The following is a 20,164-nucleotide window of genomic DNA, read 5'->3' as shown; positions in this document are numbered from 1 at the left end:
TTGCGACTTGTTTTTATAGTTGTTGACAATCGGCAACTACAAAAACATTTTTATTTACAAGTTGGAGGATAATTAGAGAGAATTTACTGTATACTTGAACTGTGGCCGAATGAATCTCTTGTAGCGACCAGTCGGCGCACATAAAAAAGATTTATTTCTCGTGCAAACGACTAGCGTATTTATGACTCTCCTTCGAAAAGGCTATTTTTGAGTGAGCTGTTTTCTGTCCAGATGGCAATAAGTCAGTCGAGTTTTTTACCTAATTCTCGATAGTCAACGAGACCGTCATAAATAACCGAAAATTCTGAAGGGCACGCAAAACGGACCCGAACGCCGGACGTCCGAGCGCAACAGCCCTGAGGAAAACCCCGGCCGTTACATCACAAAAAACGCACCCACTCCGATCACTACGCGGTCCCAAAACAGGACGCGCTCAGGGCGTAAGGGACAAGGCGGTGAGAAGGAAATGGACAACGCTGATTGGGAAAACTCATTCGCGGGTCAACCAATCAGGAGGTGCCCAGAGCCCTTGCCGGGGGCAAACATACTAATATAAAAAGAGCGGTAGTTAGACGCTCGCCCTGATATATCTCGGACGGAAAAAGACTTGTAAGCTTGTGGTACACGCAACGCCGTTACTCTTACTACGACGATACGCTGCCCGAGGTGATTCTGCGCGATTTGTCTAATAAAGTTAGTAGTTACACCGCACGCAACAATTATTTATCCGAACACCCCCAACGACCAAACTCTTTTATGAGTATATGTATATGCACGGGTGTATGTTCTACGTTGGACTCGGGACAGTCGAAAGGCTAAGTCGCCTGTATATGCGCGATGTTTCCAAATGGAATTAAGTTTAATGAAGTCGCTGTGGTTGCCTTTACGTACACTTTAATAATATTACAGCTATGGTCTTAGCGATGCGTTATCTGCGTTCTATCTCCGTTCTTAGAGTTCTAACAGTTCTGGTGGTTCTAACAATTCTGGTGGTTCTAACAATTCTGGTGGTTCTAACAATTCTGATGGTTCTAACAATTCTGGTGGTTCTAACAATTCTGGTGGTTCTAACAATTCTGGTGGTTCTGACAATTCTGGTGGTTCTAACGATTCTGTCGATTGGTGTATGGTGGGTTTTGGTGGAGGAAAAGAAGCGTTTTTGATTGGAGATGGGTGTGTCGGAAGGAACTTGAGGAGTGGGAAACCGCCCGAAAGCCCGGGTTGTAAATCTTCCGTTTTGGGAAATATGGAATCCATGAGTCGCGCTGTCCGTTCGTCGGGTCGAAGGGCACCTTCGCTTGGGTGCATTTTCTAGTGTCGCAGGTATATCGCTTAATTGCTCAAGGGATGGCCAGGGACGTTCGACCTTCGGTGTTTCCGTCGCAACATCGCCCAATAATGATAATGACACTCAAAAACTGTTATGTATATTTTTTATTTACGTATATATGTTACGTACTTGTACATATAAAAGAAAACAACATATAATTTAAATGTTTTAAGAAGTGCGATATAAGTAAAAAAAAACTGTTTAATTTGTCGAAAACTCCGGACGTCTCTTTAATGAGCACAGTAATTCATACATTTACCCTACTAATTATCTTAACAACTTATTCCTTCGCTGTTCTTTTCGTTTCGTTACTGGTGCAACGTATATTGTGACACAGGAATTCGTCTCCCATTGATCAATACTCTTATCGTTATTATTATAGTCGGCACTTATTAAGACAGCATAATACCCCACAGTTCATATAATCAGGATCGTGGGACTCTACGAAAAGTTAAATCGTCTTAATTAAGTTGATGCGACCGAGGATCGGGTACACGGCGTATTACTTGCTCCATTAACAATTTCATGGCGTCGATAGTGAGTCCGAGGGCCCATTAAACCGCAGTAGAGCCGTAAAAATTGTGTTGTTGTACACTTAGTTGTTCGGTAAACGCGTGAAATCGGCAGGTACGTACTTGTAAACTCGTCGATAATGCATCGGTGCACGCGCGATCCGAAGGACAAGATCCGACGATAATTTGCCGCTATTAAATTTAACTGTGACGCGAATTTGAGCGAGTCCGCGTAATTGGACGAGCGACGTGTAACGCGGATCAATGTCAAATCGGTGCCAGGCTAAAATCGGCCGGCGCGGCGATACTGAAAATCGACGTGGCAGGATCTCGCTCGGCGGCAGTCACCTCGCGCAGCCGGTCGTCCTTGCATCCTATACGAGAGATGCAAGAACTCCACCTACGTGTTTTCTTGCCTCTCAAATGTCACGTAGAAAGGCCGCGTTACTCACCAAGAACATCGTGAATATGTCGGGCCCGCACCTGTGCGATTTAATCCCTCTCTTCTCCTTACCACTGCGCCGCGCCGCAGCCTCCCGTTCTCTCCTTCTCGCCGGCCGTCGCCTCCTCCTCACCTTTAACACTCTATCGGTTAAACCTTCACCGTCGTAATTAGGCTCGACGAACAGCAATTTACTAATGGCCCCATAAAATCGGAATTTAAAACACGATACGTAGACCGCGTACACGGCGCGGGCGCTTGCATTTATTAACACGTTCGCTACCAGCGTCACGCTCGTGAGACGGCCACGATTTTGTATTTCACGTAGAGAACATCAAATTCATTTTGTGAACGTAATTATCCAAAATTGCAACTCACGACGTGATATTTAGAGAATTTATAGCTTCTCTTTGACGATGAGTACGATGAGTATAACTACAGGGTGTTTCGTAATTCATGGTAGAAATTGGGTCAGATAGATTCTATGGCTGGAAATAAGACGAACACAGAAGAATAACAGAAATGCGTGGGAGGCTTTGTTTTCGAGAAAATGGAATCGAAATATCAGTCGAATTAATTGTGCCAGATTAACCTTTTTATGGATTATATTGACCTTTTTTGCACTCCAAATTAACCGTTTTACAAATTATAGTCACTTATTCCTAATTCACTCATTTGTAATAAAATTCATATTAAATTGAAAAATTGGATAAAAGTCAGTTTATTTTTATCTACAGAAGGATTAACCTTAGCTTTTAGAAAGTGAATTTGATATGCAAACGTATGCATAAATTCTGCGAAAAGATTAATTTGATTTTCCATTAATTTGATTATGTAAAATGGGATTAATTTCGAGTGAGAAAATTATGAAAAGAAGTGAGTGAAAGAATTATGAAAAAATTATAAGTATGATCTGTAGGAGGATTAATTTTTATAATAAATCCTGTATTAAAATTTATATTTGGGTGTACATCAAGTTTTTGTTGTGAAATATATATATAAATCACTTTTCATATCCTATTAAAATGCATAAAGAATAATCAGTATTTTTTGGAAACCCAAAACAATAAAGAGTTGAATCGTAACAGCCATTTAAAATTGTTGGGGTGTGTCGCCCTTATTGTGTTTTCGCCATATATAGAACTTTTATATGGCGTGTACAGCGTAGGTAAACGAATTCGAAAACGTTGTCTGAAATTATGTTATGACAAAAAATGAGGAATAATATGATTTTCTGTTTAATATTGTAGCACTAACTGCATACAATTTCTGTAAGATTTATATGTATGGCCATACTAATTCATTCATATTTTTTTGTTTTAGGTGAGTACCATGACGATGCGTGTAAATACAATCTTGCCTTAAACTATACTTGCATTTTGTATTTTTGTAAGTATGTGATAGAAGAAAAATACATTATCTTAAATATACATTAAATATACTTACAATATTAATACTAATTTTAAATATAAAAATAGGTATTAAGTAGACTATAACAAATTTTCGTACACAGATTCCTTTGTGAAACCTTAAAATTTCTTGACAAGTGTGATTTCTAATGCTGCTGTCAGATCTGTCTGTCTATTACTGACTGTTTCAACTTGAATTCGAACATTTTCGATGAATAGGTGGAGCATAATACAATCTTATTTTCTTAGGGTACCTCACAACTGTAATTACGTTTTTAAGTATTTTAAAAATATACAGCAACTTTTTTAATATAGGAACATTCATTTATATCAAATCTAAAGATATAAATATGATTGACACTATATTATTAATACTATAGCAGTTGTTATCTGAAAAATTGCATAAATGTAGCTATAAAATCTACAATAGTAGACAGAAAAAAGGATTTAATCGTTCAATATATTATTTTCAGCGCATATTAAAATTATTATAGAAACTATAAGCAATTTCTATTCAGTATCCCTCGATGCAAACAATTTTGATTTTATGCAGTCTGCAGATTTATATGTGAAATAAATATTATCTACATCAATTTCAAGACATAGGTGCTACGTAGAGATCAATATCTTTTTTCTAATTACTTTGATGAGTCGAACATAATACAGTAGCATTTTTAAATTCCTTAAACACTTTCAATGTTTTGCGTTAAATCTTCTCATTGTGACAATAAATCCATAAAATCCGAACCTTCGTCATAAGTTACCGAAAACTTATAGATCACTGGATTGATCGCTATTTTCATACATCATTTTAGAAAAATTAGAATGGAAGAAACGTTTCTTTCGTGAACTAAAAGTTGCTCACTATGAAATGAAAATAGACTTGCTATTAGACCTTGTTAATTTATTCATTATCTTGCATATTTAAAATACTACAATTCTTACAATCATTTTGGTATCTTTTTAATACCCTTTATAGTGGTGTGCACAATTATAAACTTGAAATAACTTTTACATTGTTACTGATATCTAAACAAAAACTTAACAAAACATCATATTTGTATATTTCTATTTTCTTTTATTTCTAATCTAGAAATATACAAATATGATATCTTGTTAAATTTTGCCTAATATTATAGAGTGCCTCAGCTTACAGTGCTGTGAATAATTATAAACTCAATGTAATTTTTACATTTTTACTGATATTTAAACAGAAACCAGAAAAAGAACTACAGTAAATTCCCTCCAACTGTTCCTCAGCTTATAAACAAAAGTAAACAATTTGGGAAGAGAACATACGATTATTCGTATTAAAATTAACCCTTAATTCGTTTTTATAGTTGCCGATTGTCAACAACTATAAAAACGAATTGTAAGACTCGAATAATTGTATGTTCTCTTCCCAAATTGTTTACTTGTTGCAAGCCTCGAATAATCGTATCTCCTGCTCCCAAACTGTCCATTTTTGTTTACAAGCTATTTTCTACTATTTTTAATATTGAAATATATACAAATATTGTGTTTTATTAAGTTTTTGTTCAAATATCACTAAAAATGTGAAAGTTACTCCGAGTCTACAATTATTCACACCACTGTAGTATCGTTTCGATGAAAATAATAATGATTGAAATTTTGAAGGTACGAAGGTTGGTTTGCGTCTTTCCAAAGCGTCTTCGTAGGTCTCGTTTGTAGGCGACGACGACAACATGTCACTTCGGCATGTCTGCCATACGCGTTGAATACGAAATTATTCACACTCTCATAACTGTCGACATGCGATCGAATATCCTTTCAGAGCCGAGCAATAAATCTGTCAGTGTCGCGTTAATGTTACAGACACCCGTAATGGTCTGTGTTGTTTAGCTGCTCGCCTTTCAGCTAATCACGGTTTCTATTGTTCGATCATTGAAAATTCATTACCAGTTAACACGATGACTACCACGGTGGTCTGCGCGGCGAACGGTGCTACAGAATTCGATAAAAACATCGAACTCAAGTTGTGAAACGGCACTTGCGGTTTTATAATTGTAATTAATAGTATAGTAATAGTGCAGCGTAACAGGTTCACTCGTCGGCACATAAAAACTTGTTATCTGCCTAGCAAAATTCACGCTGTTGCTAGGTAGAATGTTCCGATAAATTTATCGACTCCGAATCAGTTATTCGGTGTTCTGACAAGAAATTCAATCATTTGCTCAACCACTAATGAATACAAAAAAGATTTTCTCGTTGGAAGCCTTTATTTTCTAACAATGTAACGGTAACATCAAACAGTGAAACGACTTTTGTCTGAAATTGTTTCTTAAATACAAATCTTTGAATTTTGCTAATTTTATAGCGTTTCGTCACAGCAAATTATACTTACTGATTTATGAATCTGTATATAATATTTTTATAAACCGTATGCCGGTAACGGAATTATTTGCTCGCATTTCAAAATTAAATTTTACGTCGCGTTAATAAAAGTGTTAGAAAACTGTATTTTAAATTCAATGAACTGAAAAGTTCAGTAGAAGATCTGGTCTATTGTAATTGCTTACTAACAATCGCGAGAAAATAAAATATATCTAACAGTAACTAAGACAATGGCAGTCGCTGTGAATCCAAGTCAAAGGACAATTTTCCGTCGAGCACGACAGGAATAAGGAATGTAATAGCCTATTAGAAGCAGATTAAGTGGCCATGATTCAAGTGGAAGTCAGCCATAAATGACGTTAATTGTCGGAATTTGTGAAACAATTAACGTAATTATCCTCGGTAGGATAATCGAAGACAGAACCAAGCCAAGGGGAATAATGGTAATTTGTGGTAGGGGAGCGTCGCGGCCGAGGTTTATTTTTGCCTTTAACAGCCGTGGCAACAGGAACATGAATGGAAGGAAACGATAGGCAGATTGCCAAAACGGTGTCCATTAATAGCCTTACGGAGGTGGAGAAGCTGGAAGGGTTCAATCACGGTACGCCGGCGTCCAGGAACGTCATTCCACTGTTCCACTCGATTAATTGAAATTTATTCCGAACGTCTTAATTTGCCTCGCATTTTCTTCGACTATCGAACCCGCAATACAGTATTACTATGTGATACAGTTGGCATAGTGAGTAACGATAATATTCGGACCCCTTTGAAAACTGACAGAAATTAATGCGATCCGTGCGGTAAAAACGTATTTCACTTTATTGAATGAAAGGAATGTACTGAACTATACGTATAGTTGCATTGAATACGAGAAGATAGTTAACACAAGGCACACACACACACACACCTATCTAATGCAACGCGGACGTAAGTGCAATTAATACAAGTCAGGAAAACTAATGAATAGAAGATCGCATAAAATGTATCACGCTCCGACGGTTGACCATTGAATTAATTGGTTTTTCGGAAAGTAATTTAATTCCTCAAACAAGTTTCGTAAAGACAAATTCAAAGAATGTTTTGTAAGCGCGTGAAAAAGAGCTTCCAGCGAAATGTAGAAAAGTTATAGAACAATACATCATTAAATAATATTTACTCTAAACATTCAAAAATCGTCTTGAATTTTCATTTCATTTTCTCGTGAAAGAACGAAATTACTTTGCGAATAATTCAATAGTTATAGAACACATTGCGATAGTAATTTCGGTCTAACAAAAATGCAGTGACTTTCTTAAAATTAGTCCAAGTAACTTGAAATTTTTAAAAATCTTAACTGACAAAACTATAGTAATCCAATAGATTTGCATTTTTTAAATGTTAGACTGTCTAATAAACTTAGTAGAGAATGTCAAAAAAAAGATCTTTGCAAAAATCGCAATTCGGTGGAATGATAAAAAGAAAAGTACAACAACGATGTTCTTTCGACTTATCTATCTGAGCCTCTAACAAAAATGTACACAATTTATATTTTACATCTCAATAACTCGTTTGCAAGAATAGCGAAATTCCTAATTTATCACGACTTTGTAAGAAATTCGAAGATTTTTACATTTTTCAATGGCTGTGTAGCTCATAACAACTTTTTTGTCTTTAATAATTCCCCTAATAGAAAGAGCCAATATTTCGATCTGATATTTCTCAATTTCTTAAATCGAGAGAAATTTAATTTTTTAATTAAAATTCTTAAATTTCTTAAATTTCTCAATTACTTTCATTCTTAATTCATTCCCAATTTGGTTTCGATTCAAAGGGTATGAATAAGCGGTCAAATCCCAGTTCTGCTTATTGGCTCGGCCGCTTAGCGCCAGGTGAGCTCTCCTCTCATTGGTCAGTGTTTTTCGTTTATAACTCGCAAACAAAGTCGTAGATTACGAATCCGTGGATTACGGAATTACGAAATGATCTCAGGAATCCTTCATTTCCCGGGAGTAACATAATTTTAGGACACACTGTATGTTAAATCTTAGCTACAAGTCTGCAGTTTTACCAGAATCTATAAAATCGTATTGGTCAAATTTTCATTCTAGACTCGGATAAAAAAGGCGAAAAAACATCATCTTCGACATTTTTTGTCACTCCAACTTCACTTTTAACAGAATCTCTTTTTGCTCATTGTCTAGGAAGTGAACTAGACAATCAGTCTAACATCTCAAAAAGATTGAAGTCGTTTGGTTCAGTTTTAGAAAAGTTATCGCGCGTTTTAAAAAACGTTACCGTTAGAACGCGCCGCCGCGCTCTCATTAGACATTTATTCATTTATGAATTGCATTTGCCATTGTGCGTACGACTTGCCGTTACATTCGGTCTGTACATTCACTTCTGTTGAAGTTAATGATCGCATTATGCAGTCGTATCAGCGAATCTGCGTTTGATAAACTAACGCTTTTGTATTTCGTGGATATAAAGGTGGAAAGCGCATAAATTTGTAATCATCAGTAGTTTATTATGTCTTCTGGTGTTCCATGATTAGCTTTAAGTACTTCGGGATCCGAGATAAACGTATACGTTGCCATCGTTACCTTTATTAACACTCCTCGTGGCTGCAATGTTTTATTAAGTGATACAAGAGTATATTCCTTAAGAAAATGTGAGACCTTAATACATGCACTGTATTTTCATAAATACATTTTGTTATCGTTTGTCCTAATATACGAATATTTTTGATAGAAAAAATATTGATATTTTTTATCAGTAAATAAAACTAGGTAATAGAAAGTACGTGTTAAAAACGAAGAATGTGAAAGTAAACGAAATACTGTTTATAAAATAAATACAACGTAATAGCGAAGTATATCAAATTCTGTAAAATCTTTTATCGTACTGTCGTTTAAACATTTCTATCCGTTATAAATATATAAAACTTCACAGCTTAATTATCAGTCTTCTATAATTCTGATTAATGCTAATGACTCACACAGTCTGACTAATTAGATATTGTACAGCTGCAACTAACAATCACGGGTCTTATTTCTGTACTTTTAACGAATCATTTGGCTCATTTAGTTCTTTTATTATTATAATATAAAACAAAAAATGGATACACGAGAAACAAAAATTGTCTCATTCTATCAAATAAATTATTAACCTTGTAACCGACAATATAATAAACCGATTTATGTACGAATATTCCGAGAAAGAATGTTATATTTGTGATGAAAAAAATGCCTGCAGTTTAGAAGTTAAACAATATGGCTCCCGCTCGTATTACGTAGACTGCACGTAGAAAAGGTTAAGTCAATTTAGCCAAATTTTGTACATAGAGAAAAGTCTCGAAGACGAAACGTTACACTCGAGGCGCTCGGTTTCCCAGCGGAAACTGTCTAAAAACGAAGCATGACACAAAGTCGAAAATGTCCTCTCGAATTACAGGTCTGTCGAAATCCCCCGAAATATCGAACGTATCTCCCGAAAAGCCGGTGATAATTATAGAAGAGAGAAAGAGAGAGAGAGAGAGAGAGAGAGAGAGAGAGAGAGAGAGAGAGAGAAAGAGGCCTCGTTTAACCGGAGTGGCGATCACGGTGAATCCGGCGCTGCACTCTCGTGCACATTTGCTGGCCAAAGGGATATTCCAAGAGAAATATCAACGATCTTTACGACCCCTGCGACCAAGGGGATTCAGGGTGGGACACTTTAACGCCAAAAATATATCGTGGCGACACACGTACGCTTGTCCATGGTGTTACTCGGTATTTCGGTCTAGGGTAATGCGCGCGGAAACGCGCTGCGTGTAAACACGTGTCCGCCATCTGCTTGTCGCGGAGTTTTTCAAGCGGCCCGGACCTTGAACGCGTCACAGATCGCGACCCGTTCTAGCCAGGGACTCATTGATGACGAAAAAGTGGAGGGTTGCATCAGACGCGGTGTAAACATAAGTCTTCTAAGGCGCAGCAACATTGTTCGCCGCATCGCGTAGGTGTCCTATTGTTGTGGATGCCAGCGTTACGTTGTTATTTCTAGAGAAAATATTTGAAATACCATCTTAAATAATGGATTCTTCGCAATTCAAATAAAATGGTACTTTAAGTAGGACATGAAATTTCAGTAGATAAAATATTTTAGTTTGATAATCCACAGCTACAGCATGGAATGAATATTTTGTTTTGATAATCTAAGACATAAAATAAAATAGTTTTTATTTCAATAACATTAAACATAAAATAGAACACTCTCCGTTGTTTTTAACCACAAAATAAATTGTGAAAATGATTAACGTAACGTGAGACCAGGTAACATAAGAAATCATGTTTGCAAATGAAATTGATTGTCCTTTTAAATACAGTGCATCTTATAACGAATTGCATCTCATAACAAAGTGCATCTTTTATGTACGCTTATAATGCAGTGGGAAAGTACTTCGTTCGTTTTGGATTACCCAAATAAATTTTGCAGTATGATTTAATAAAATAAAATAATTTTACTAACGAGTAAGTACAAGTGAGCTGTTGAGAACATTTAATTTCTGGATAAAAGAGGATGAATTAAATGTTCTGTAAAATGCAATAACATAAAAGATTACAATAATTCCTTCATATAAGTCATTTTGAAGCTTTATCTTAAAATAATACAAATAGAATCGAATAAAATATTGAATTAAATATGATTTAATGAAATTAAGTCTACCTACGAGTTATTGACAGTCGGCGATTATAGAAACAAGCCGCAAGGCTCGAATAATCGTATCTCCTCTTCCCAAATTGACCATTTTTGTTTATAAGCTGTTTATAAACAATTGGAGAGAATTTACTGCAATTCATTTCGAAGATTTGCTTGGTATCTATTAAATAACGATAGGCTACTTAACTGCCATGTCAACCATACTGATGGTCAACCAGATTGACTTGTCATATCATATTTGCGTTAACTGAATTTCATTGCGGTTTTCAGATCTGAAAAGATTAATAAAATTAATAAAAGATGTATTCGACTGTATTCGAGTTAACTCTTCGGTTTTAGTTTGTTCAACTGAATAATTTCAATCTTGTCGGATTTTTCAATTGGTAGATCAGCAGTCAACGAATCAGTAGACCTTTAACCCGTTGTAATCTACCAATATATCCAACCTACCGTTTCTACTTCTCAGAAGTACTATGTACTCGGTACGCATCAAATAAGTGTTCGAAATAAATTACTTCAGGATCTGAGACTTTTATAAAACGACGTTTCCAACTTACTTTCTCACGCAAAGTCATTTCGTTTTCCATTTCTACCGCTAACTACAATACAGTATACGACTTGTTAAGTTTCTCTACTAAAACGAAGAAGACGAAGGTTTCTACTTGATTGTACGAGCTGACCGTGTTGCAAAGGATAATTGTCAGGGTACTGATCGTGTTCCCCATGAATCATCGCGTTGATGTAAACTAATACAGGAACCACAGTGTAAAAATCATTGGGAACGCGGCGTGTATCCCAATTACGTATCGCGATAATCGCAATCACTAATAAAGGATGCGAGACAATTGCACCAGTTTCTACGATTCCCTTCCAATTAGATTCCGAAGATCGTAGAAAATCTGAAATTGTCACGCGGTGGCACAATTGACCAATTACAGAGAAACAATGAGCAGCCGAGCGTTTAATTGATTGCAATTTCATTGGCTTGCGTGGAATCGGCGGAGGCCTGCGATCTGTTCGCAGGTATCTTTTCATGCGCGGAAAGAAAATTCATTTTCTAGGCAATTCGAAAGTCGCCGAGCGGTTTCTCCTAATTGGAGTCGGCCCGGCTGTTTGCTTGAAAAAAAGCCGGGTGCACGCTTCAACAATCGATGCCTTCCCTCGATGCGAGACGCGATCGTCCTCGTCCAGGCTGAAGAAAGTGTACAACTTTGACAAAACGGGAGTGGAGGGGAGCACCGCGCACCTGGTACTCATAAATCTGTTCGACTCGAGCCGGAAAACTATACGATTTTTGCATTCGAATTAACGGGACAAAAATGCTGCGTAGCCTGATATTAGCCGCTTCTCTAGATTTCTGTGAGTTCAACCGCAGTGGATAGTTTCCCGCAATGTATTCGTTACAGAATGCCGTTTCCGGTACTGCCGCTACCGATAGCGTATCGATCAATGTTAATTAGGTGCACAAAACTCATACCTCAATTTCGTAGAAGCTAGATGCTCATCGCATGAAGTAATGTTAATGCAAGAAGAATATTAATGTTTTTTTTTCTGTCGCTATTGCTCACAAAGTCTGTTTCACAAACGCGAATGAATTAGCGTCTTAAATACACGTTCGATTACATTTCTTGATACAATTCTTACAAGTTCTTGCCATATTATGACAATTAGTTATGCATTTGATTTTGGATACATTAAAATAAATTTGTCTAATGGAAACCAGCGGCGAAGGTGCGGTCGATTGTCTTAATTAATTCTCTGAATTATTTATATTACTCAGGTTAGGTTTACGATATCAAAACAGCTGAAAGTAGAGAATGAACGAAAATTTTAATATTTCGAAATCTGCAAAACAATATTAATGTTTTGAACAACGGTGGTCGATGTCAATATGTACGGAAAAATATACAATTTTTAAACATGTAAATTTTGTATTATTTATACATATACAATACTATACACATATATATTAAAAATTCATCTGATGAAAACACCATTTCATCTATAATTTAGTTCTACAAATGATGATTTATAATACATTCATCTTTAACTTATCTTTATTTTACCTGATTTTATTATTTTTCAATCACTATGTTATGTTAAACAATTATCAATAAACGCGGTACATATACAGAGATACATGGACACAAAACGACAGCACTCAGATCATACATTGTATACTTACTTTATATTCATATTATAAATTATATAAAATACAAAAGAAAAAATACTGAAAATAGTGACTGCTATACGTGCCAGAATTACATATTTATTTCACGTAGCTTAACGAAATAATAATTCTGACATTTCAGAAAACGAAAGTAAATTTTATTCGGCGTCACTATTACTACTGTAATTTAAAACAGTCAATCTTTTCTTTTTAATTGACTCAAACTTAGCATTTTCATCATCATTTTCGGACGATGTTTTCTCAATATTTTCTTTTGCCAAGTTTCTAAAAATTTGCTGATATTCGCTGCAACATTTCATTAAATTTTATCAATGTTTGGATCGTCGAAAGTTTGGATGAATGTTTATAACGGATCCGATTGAAAACACTTTCCAATTTTTTGGCTAATTCAAGAGCTTTGCAACGCCGGCTGCGCAAATTCGGATCGCATAAATTGATATCGTGTATAACAAATACCGCGGAGACTTGCGTGAAAAAGTGCCGTGTAAATTGAGGGACAGGTGTACTTTCATAGTTGTGGGACAGTAAATTGAACGAGTTGAATGATTTCACGAAGTTTCTCGCAGATCGTTAAAAATCACAATCGCTATTTGTCATCATCATTTGTTTCGTCGCAGCATTTTAATTACATTTCAACGAAGAATGTCTTTGCGGCGGTAAGGGCGAAGATGAAGAAAATCAGTTGGAAACAAGTGATCGCAGGAATTCCATAAAAAGGCTAAAGCCGCGGGACTCGGAGGCCTTTCCTCGGGTATGGTAATCGCACCGTGTGCCGGTCAGAAAAATGTCCGGTGAAAACAGGAACGACTGGAGGTCCGCAGCGTCGTGACACCGATATAAACGACGCGATGAAAATTTTTACCTCGATCGCGAACAGCTCGGTCGTTCGGATCTCGTGGATCCGTACGCATGGTGGCTATTTCTTCTCCGACCCACTTCCGCGGCACGCAGCGCGACGCGCGGTGGTGCCATTTCTCGAAAAGCTGGTCATAACTCATCCTTTCAGAAGATTTTCAGAAAAATTCGTATCCTAGTAATTAGATTGCGGATCTTTATGTATCTATGGCATGAGCCGACTCGTAAAATGGAAGAAAACGCATAAATTAACAAGAATTACTAGCAATTTTACGAACAAGTATCTTTTATTTGACGAAGAAAATTTTTATGTTAATAAAAATAAACATTTACACTAATACAATAAATTCTCCCTAGTTGTTCCTCAGCTTGTACACAAGAATGCACAATTTGGTAAGAAGTGATACGATTATTCGAGCCTTGCACTCCGTTTTTATAGTTATTGACGATGACAACATAAAAATATATATCTCACTTCTTCGAAGTTCTGAGCTGTAATTTGAAGAACTGTATTTCAATTACGTTGTATTTGAATTATACTCGTGATTAAAATAATTAGCGATTGAATTAACTGAAACGTTTATTAATTAATTATTAATTAAAATCAATTATGTAATTGAATCTCAACGTACCTTGTGCCGAGAAGCATGACTGAGATTTATGAAATTTTGAGGAAAAAGTTACAAGAGTGAATTCAAAGGTAGTTTATTTTGTTTCTGTGGAAAGTACCACTGTAACATTTACTTTGTCAACGTTTTGTCAAGCAAATTTAATCAAATACTTAATGCGAAATAGCAAAACAATTTAACAACACGATGTCATTGATCCTCTGTATCTATGTATTATGACTCTAAAGAACTACATGCGATCAAATTGTGACGATGACCGTGAATGTGTCAAAGGTTTGTTAATGGGTTAAACAATTAGCTCCGAAATTTCAAAAAATTACTCTGCATGGAATATCGTTACCTTTGATAACCCGTATTTCGGTTACCGATCAATATATTCAAAGAAGTCCAAACTGCATTCGATGGACAGATGTATATGTATAGTACATATCTGCTGCAGCAACTAAAATCTTCCATTTCGAACATATATTCAGCTTTTCAAGAAACGGCATCTGACTGCGGGTTTTCTCTCGTGCATGCGGCAAGTGCAAGTGACACACTTTAATCGCGCGTGTCGATTCCGAAAAAGATTCGCGGAAAAGGGAATCTATAGATACAATCTCTCTTCGATCATGTTACCTGTCGTCGCGCGATGGAAACGGTGAGATTTGGTCATATTTGTGACAAACTCGTAGAACTTTCGATTAATTTAAGATGCAGCGATGAAACTTTCATTAAATCACCGCTGAAATTTTGCGGAATAAGTGAAAATAATAACAACAACAATAATGTAATAATAATAATAATAATAATATTTATTATGTAAGTAAACCCTTTGTGACAGAAAATGTGATAATAGCGAGTACACGAGACAAAAATAGAAAAACAAGAAATTAATAATAATGAGATAACAATGAACGGAAATAAACTGAAACATCAGATCTAATATGCGAATTAGATAATAAAGATAGTAGCAATAATAAAAATAAGTCATAGTAATAATAATAATACAAATAATAGTAATATAATAATAAGTAATATAATAATACAAATAATAGTAATAACAATAAAATAAAGAATTAAGGATGGTTGCGAATAAGAAGAAAGAATTCCGGATAAACTTTGACCATGATAAGTATTGATTGAAGTTGATCTTTCTTTGAAAGAGCTTTGTTTGTTCCTTTTGTAAGTTATAACGTTTAATGGAATTATGTTCTTAACTCCTCGCACAAATATTTTCACCCGTGCGTGTGATTCCAGAATAGCAAATCAATTCGACTCCCTCGTGCTAGTAGCTAAATAATTATTATATAAGTAAATATTGTACTCCGTGGAACATGTTAAAGCGTACGAACATTGTTAAGTTCAAAACTATGTTTCATTTATTATACATGCACGAGAGCTACTACTATATATGTATATATCAATTCGACTCCCTCGTGGTAGTAGCTCTCGTGCATGTATAATAAGTGAAACATATATATGTATATAGTTTTCAATTGTTTTAGACATTTCTAAGATTATTTTTATTTATAGTGAACATACAAAAAGAAATGTTAACTCAAATTCGGACAAGTGCTTTATTGTCTAACAACTGATGTAAATTCGCAGAATAATTTAGTAACAGCGACTACTGTTGTCTTTCACAGGACGCCTAGCATCGTTATCCACAATGACACAACTTTGGACAGTAAAGAAAACAAGAAAACTGTGCGAATATCGTAATAATTTCTTTTTTACAAGTCAGAATAAATTAAAAACCCAAACAAACATTGAAATATGCGGGGGGGCGTCGCCCGTCAAAGTCGAGTTTGGCACAGGAAATGTTTACGAGTGGAACTCGTTATTTCCACTTAAGGAGTTAACGATTCCAACGAGCTTAAAACTAGGCGTGACGACAATTCGGCAAGTGGTCAGCGTTATATTACTCGCAGAGGTTACGGGGATACGGTAACGTGCCGGGGCTTCGGATCGAAATATCCGTGTGTCCGCGGCATTAAATCGCAATTAATTCCGGAATATTAATTAGCCAAGAGCCGGGCCTCTTAAACGGTTCCCGAAAAAGAAGGCTCCGGCTCCACGACTCGTTGAACCAACGCCAGATAAATCTTACGTAATGCTGGGGCGTGCTCTCGAGCTTGTTTCCGCGTGTTTCGCGTTCCACAGGTCTGTTCCGTCCTCTGCGCGCGTCGAACCAATGCCGGGCCGATAACGAACAATCATCGGGATCATCGAAATCACCGAAATCATCGGAATCTTCAAAATCGTCGGAATCGTCGAAATCGTCGGCTTTCTCTGTGTCCGAGGGCAGCGCGCCGAGCCGCGGTGAGAACGCTTCCAGCTTCCCACGATAATCAGCTACCGAAGAAAGTGCAAACCGCGGAGAAGTCGCGCGGCACCCAAGCCACAGGCAGGCCAGAAGGAGGACAAGAAGCGACCATGATTCATTGGGAATCGCTTGCGCGCGCGCGCGCTCGATCTTTGATCGATCGCCTAAGGAAGTAATCGTCGGCTAAAGCGCCGCGAGCTCAGTGGGAACATTGGGTTATTTTTCCGAAGAGGTCGCATACCTTCTGAGAGACATTCCGACAAACTTCAGACAGAGGCATCGAACTTGGCTTAGAAACCAGCTGGAGTGTTGGGGGATAAGTAAGGGGATAAATAAGGTGGGAGAGTGGCCAAGAATTTTTTTTGAGCATGAAAATGTTCCTTGAAATTAACCTTGTATAATACAGGTGACAGGTGATTTCATGCATGTATGACAAGATTGTGTACTAACAATTTAAAATAATAGAAAAATTAAAAGAATTTAAGAAACTTTAGCTGGATAACTTAATCGTTGTTCGAGTAATTTCACTTTTAGTGATAATTACATTGGCTATATGGCCTTTTGCATATAGTCGCGTCGTTATTTATGTTGATGACCGCAAATTTCAACGATGCCTTGCATTTCTCTGCTTTGTTGATGTTCTTACACGGCTAAAGGAACTCTTGTTTTTTGTTTACATCAAGTACGGGTAATGACTTGGATGCCTGCGAAGAATGGAAGCGAAAGCATCATATAGAACAAAGGTTAATGTACGTTTGAACATTTTTTTGTCAAATATTGACCTGACGGAAAGTAAGTTAACGTAATAAAACTTTTACTTTACAAATAAAGTATATATCAACATCTTTTATTTATTTTTTAATTTTGTTATTAGACTAACGATCTGCAGGATATTTTCACACATTTCTTTCGTGACAACAAGTATTTGTTTATTTGTGGTAGTTCGAAAACTAGAGAGCTACAAGTACACATTTAAAAAAGAAGAATGCAAGAAAAAAGTTTACAACAAATTGCATATGAGTTTGAGATATGTAAAGAAAGTGTTAGGAAGATATATCAAAAATTACGAAAGACATGTGAACCTGAAAACTTAATGAAATCGGGTTATTAGAAAAAAAATCCGTTTATTACTGCACAATAATGAAAAAAAAAGTCTTTGTGTACCAATATCGATCACGCAAATCAAATCTTATATTCGTGAAAGCGATATTTATGGACAGATATCTAGGAAAAGACCATACACTTCAAAAGTTATTAATTAATTTAAAATTTATTATTTTTTATGTTGTATCTCACAGAAATATTCATCTTCAACTTAATCTCCATTATGATGAAACACAAAATTCATTTTTTACTTTGTTTTATTTGTTGTTTACGACGATGAAATAAATGTTTTTGTTCCTAATTCAAATAGCATTTACATTTATTAAAAATTGTTTACCTTAAATTTCCGGAGTCAGAATTGAGCAAAATTTTATTCGGATAACGGATAAATAATTTAGTAATTTAATTAGTAATATTTGTATTTTATCATTCTGTTCCGTTTGAGTAAGATTAATACAACTATAAGGCTAAAAATCAGTTTTTAATTCTTTGTGTAAATTAGCTATCGAACATCAATGTTTAGTAGTTGTATTCTATAATTACCTCTTTTGTTTACAAATGTTCTGAAGAAATGAATTTTATTACTGACTTTGTGTTCATAGGAACGAATATTAAAGCTTCATTGTAAAAAATCAGAGAATTGCATAAATATCTGTATTTTTCGCCGCTTTCAGGTACTCTCTGCCTTGTAGAGTGCCTCATAGAGTTTATTACCGATCAGTATGCAGGGTTAAAGCAAACTTCGTACGACGATTTCCAAAGCAGATGCAAGAGTATAAGAATCGATAAGGATTTCGGTCGTGCGAACAAAAAATATCGTCACAGAATTATTTGCACGTTTTCGCGTTCCGATAATGCGTCTGGATTCGGTTGCGATACTCGAAATGTCCTACGCTAGTTTGCCGACGAACGCATTAAACAAAATTGGGAACAGAGTCAAAGGATTCAGTAAACGACGCAAATATTTCACTTCATTAAGTATTGTTTATTTGTATCTGTCGAACAATCGAATGATCTGTCGAATCATCGAATAATCTGTCGAATCACTGAATGATCTGTCGAATCATCCTAATGCACTCACAATCTTCTTTCCTAACTTCAACCAATCTATTTGCTTGGGATCGGCATCCTGGACAATGGATTCACATAATGAATGTCCACTAGACTCAGTATAAAAAGTATGCGAGAAATATGCTTACCGCTTCCGGAGCAGGAGCAGGCTCGGGCTCTGCGTAGCCGAAAGATATGAACGCGACCACCATAAGCGCGACTACGTTGAATATAAGTTTGAAAGCCTCCATGATGTTTGCTGCTGCTGGTACGATTCGTATTGGAGAACTGTAACGCTCGCTTCGGTTTTTATTCCACTCGAAAATGCAAGAAAATGCATCACGATAGATAATACGAATATTAAAGATACATTAATAATAGCATAAAATGGAAAACACGATTTTGCACTCGCTCGTGCTTAATCGTTTAGTATATTATGTCATGAAGCTTGACACGTTTTTGATATTTGCGAAACAGAATTACGCAGAGCAATTGGACAATGTTGTAAAGTTACGCAGCCTGGCGATAAAAATGTAAATAAAAATTTATTTAGGCAGGAATTTGCCCGATTAAGATTTTATTCGCGAATAAGATTTTATGGGAATAAGAATTCATACGGAACTCGTACAGAGAGAGAGAGAATTTAAGATGAATATATACATATAATCTACGAAAGTATTAATTTGGGAGTGCACAAAGGGGCGAATGTGATCTAGAAAAATCTTAATTTTAAATGCATATCCTGTACTTATCGTCCTTCCATCTCATTCATTTTTCACCATTCTGTCAATTTGATATCAAAAAACAAATTAAGTTATAGAAATGAGAGAAACGGATGAGAGTTAATTGAACCGACTCTTTTGAAAGTGACCTCAGTCCTCTTATTTTGAAATCCAGATATTTCAGAATTTTGCATTTTAATAAATTGAAAAATGTTGGTAACTGATAACATGGTAGTATAATGTTTTAATGTTTCTAACGGTTATCGCGTTCTAGAGGCTGAAATGTATAACGTAGAAATGTAAATATTAAAATAGCTCGATGTTTCTGGAAAATGGACTTGAGCCATTTTCAAAATAAATGGCTCAATTCGTTTTCACTAGTACCTTGCATATCAATTTTTCAGTTTTATTCTCACCCAAATAAAAGTAGTATCGTTATTATTATCATTAAGCACCTTGTAAATGTTTCAACGATACCAACAGAATGCAAAGAACAATTAACAGTTGCTTAACTACACGGACTAGTTCTCAAGATAATACTAAATAGTCCTAAATTAACTTTTACACATAGATTATTTTTGTT

General features: G+C 35.9%; 1 protein-coding gene and 1 long non-coding RNA gene across 10 annotated transcripts in view; one reads left to right on the top strand and one right to left on the bottom strand.

Moving 5' to 3' along the window:
- The window catches only part of smash (smallish), a 368,080-nt gene that overhangs the window by 220,960 nt on the left and 126,956 nt on the right, over nt 1–20,164 (top strand). The gene's annotated exons all lie outside the window — the stretch shown is intronic.
- Nucleotides 18,774–19,139, bottom strand: LOC117220406 (uncharacterized). Its single transcript, XR_004490265.2, has 2 exons — nt 19,009–19,139; nt 18,774–18,938 (listed from the first exon to the last, which is right to left on the bottom strand). It is a non-coding gene; the product is annotated as an uncharacterized LOC117220406 (long non-coding RNA).

Source organism: Megalopta genalis, chromosome 7 (genome assembly GCF_051020955.1).
Source record: "Megalopta genalis isolate 19385.01 chromosome 7, iyMegGena1_principal, whole genome shotgun sequence".
Lineage (NCBI taxonomy): Eukaryota > Metazoa > Arthropoda > Insecta > Hymenoptera > Halictidae > Megalopta > Megalopta genalis.
The sequence above is the reverse complement of the archived record's forward strand: the minus strand, read 5'-3'. Positions and strand labels throughout refer to the sequence as shown.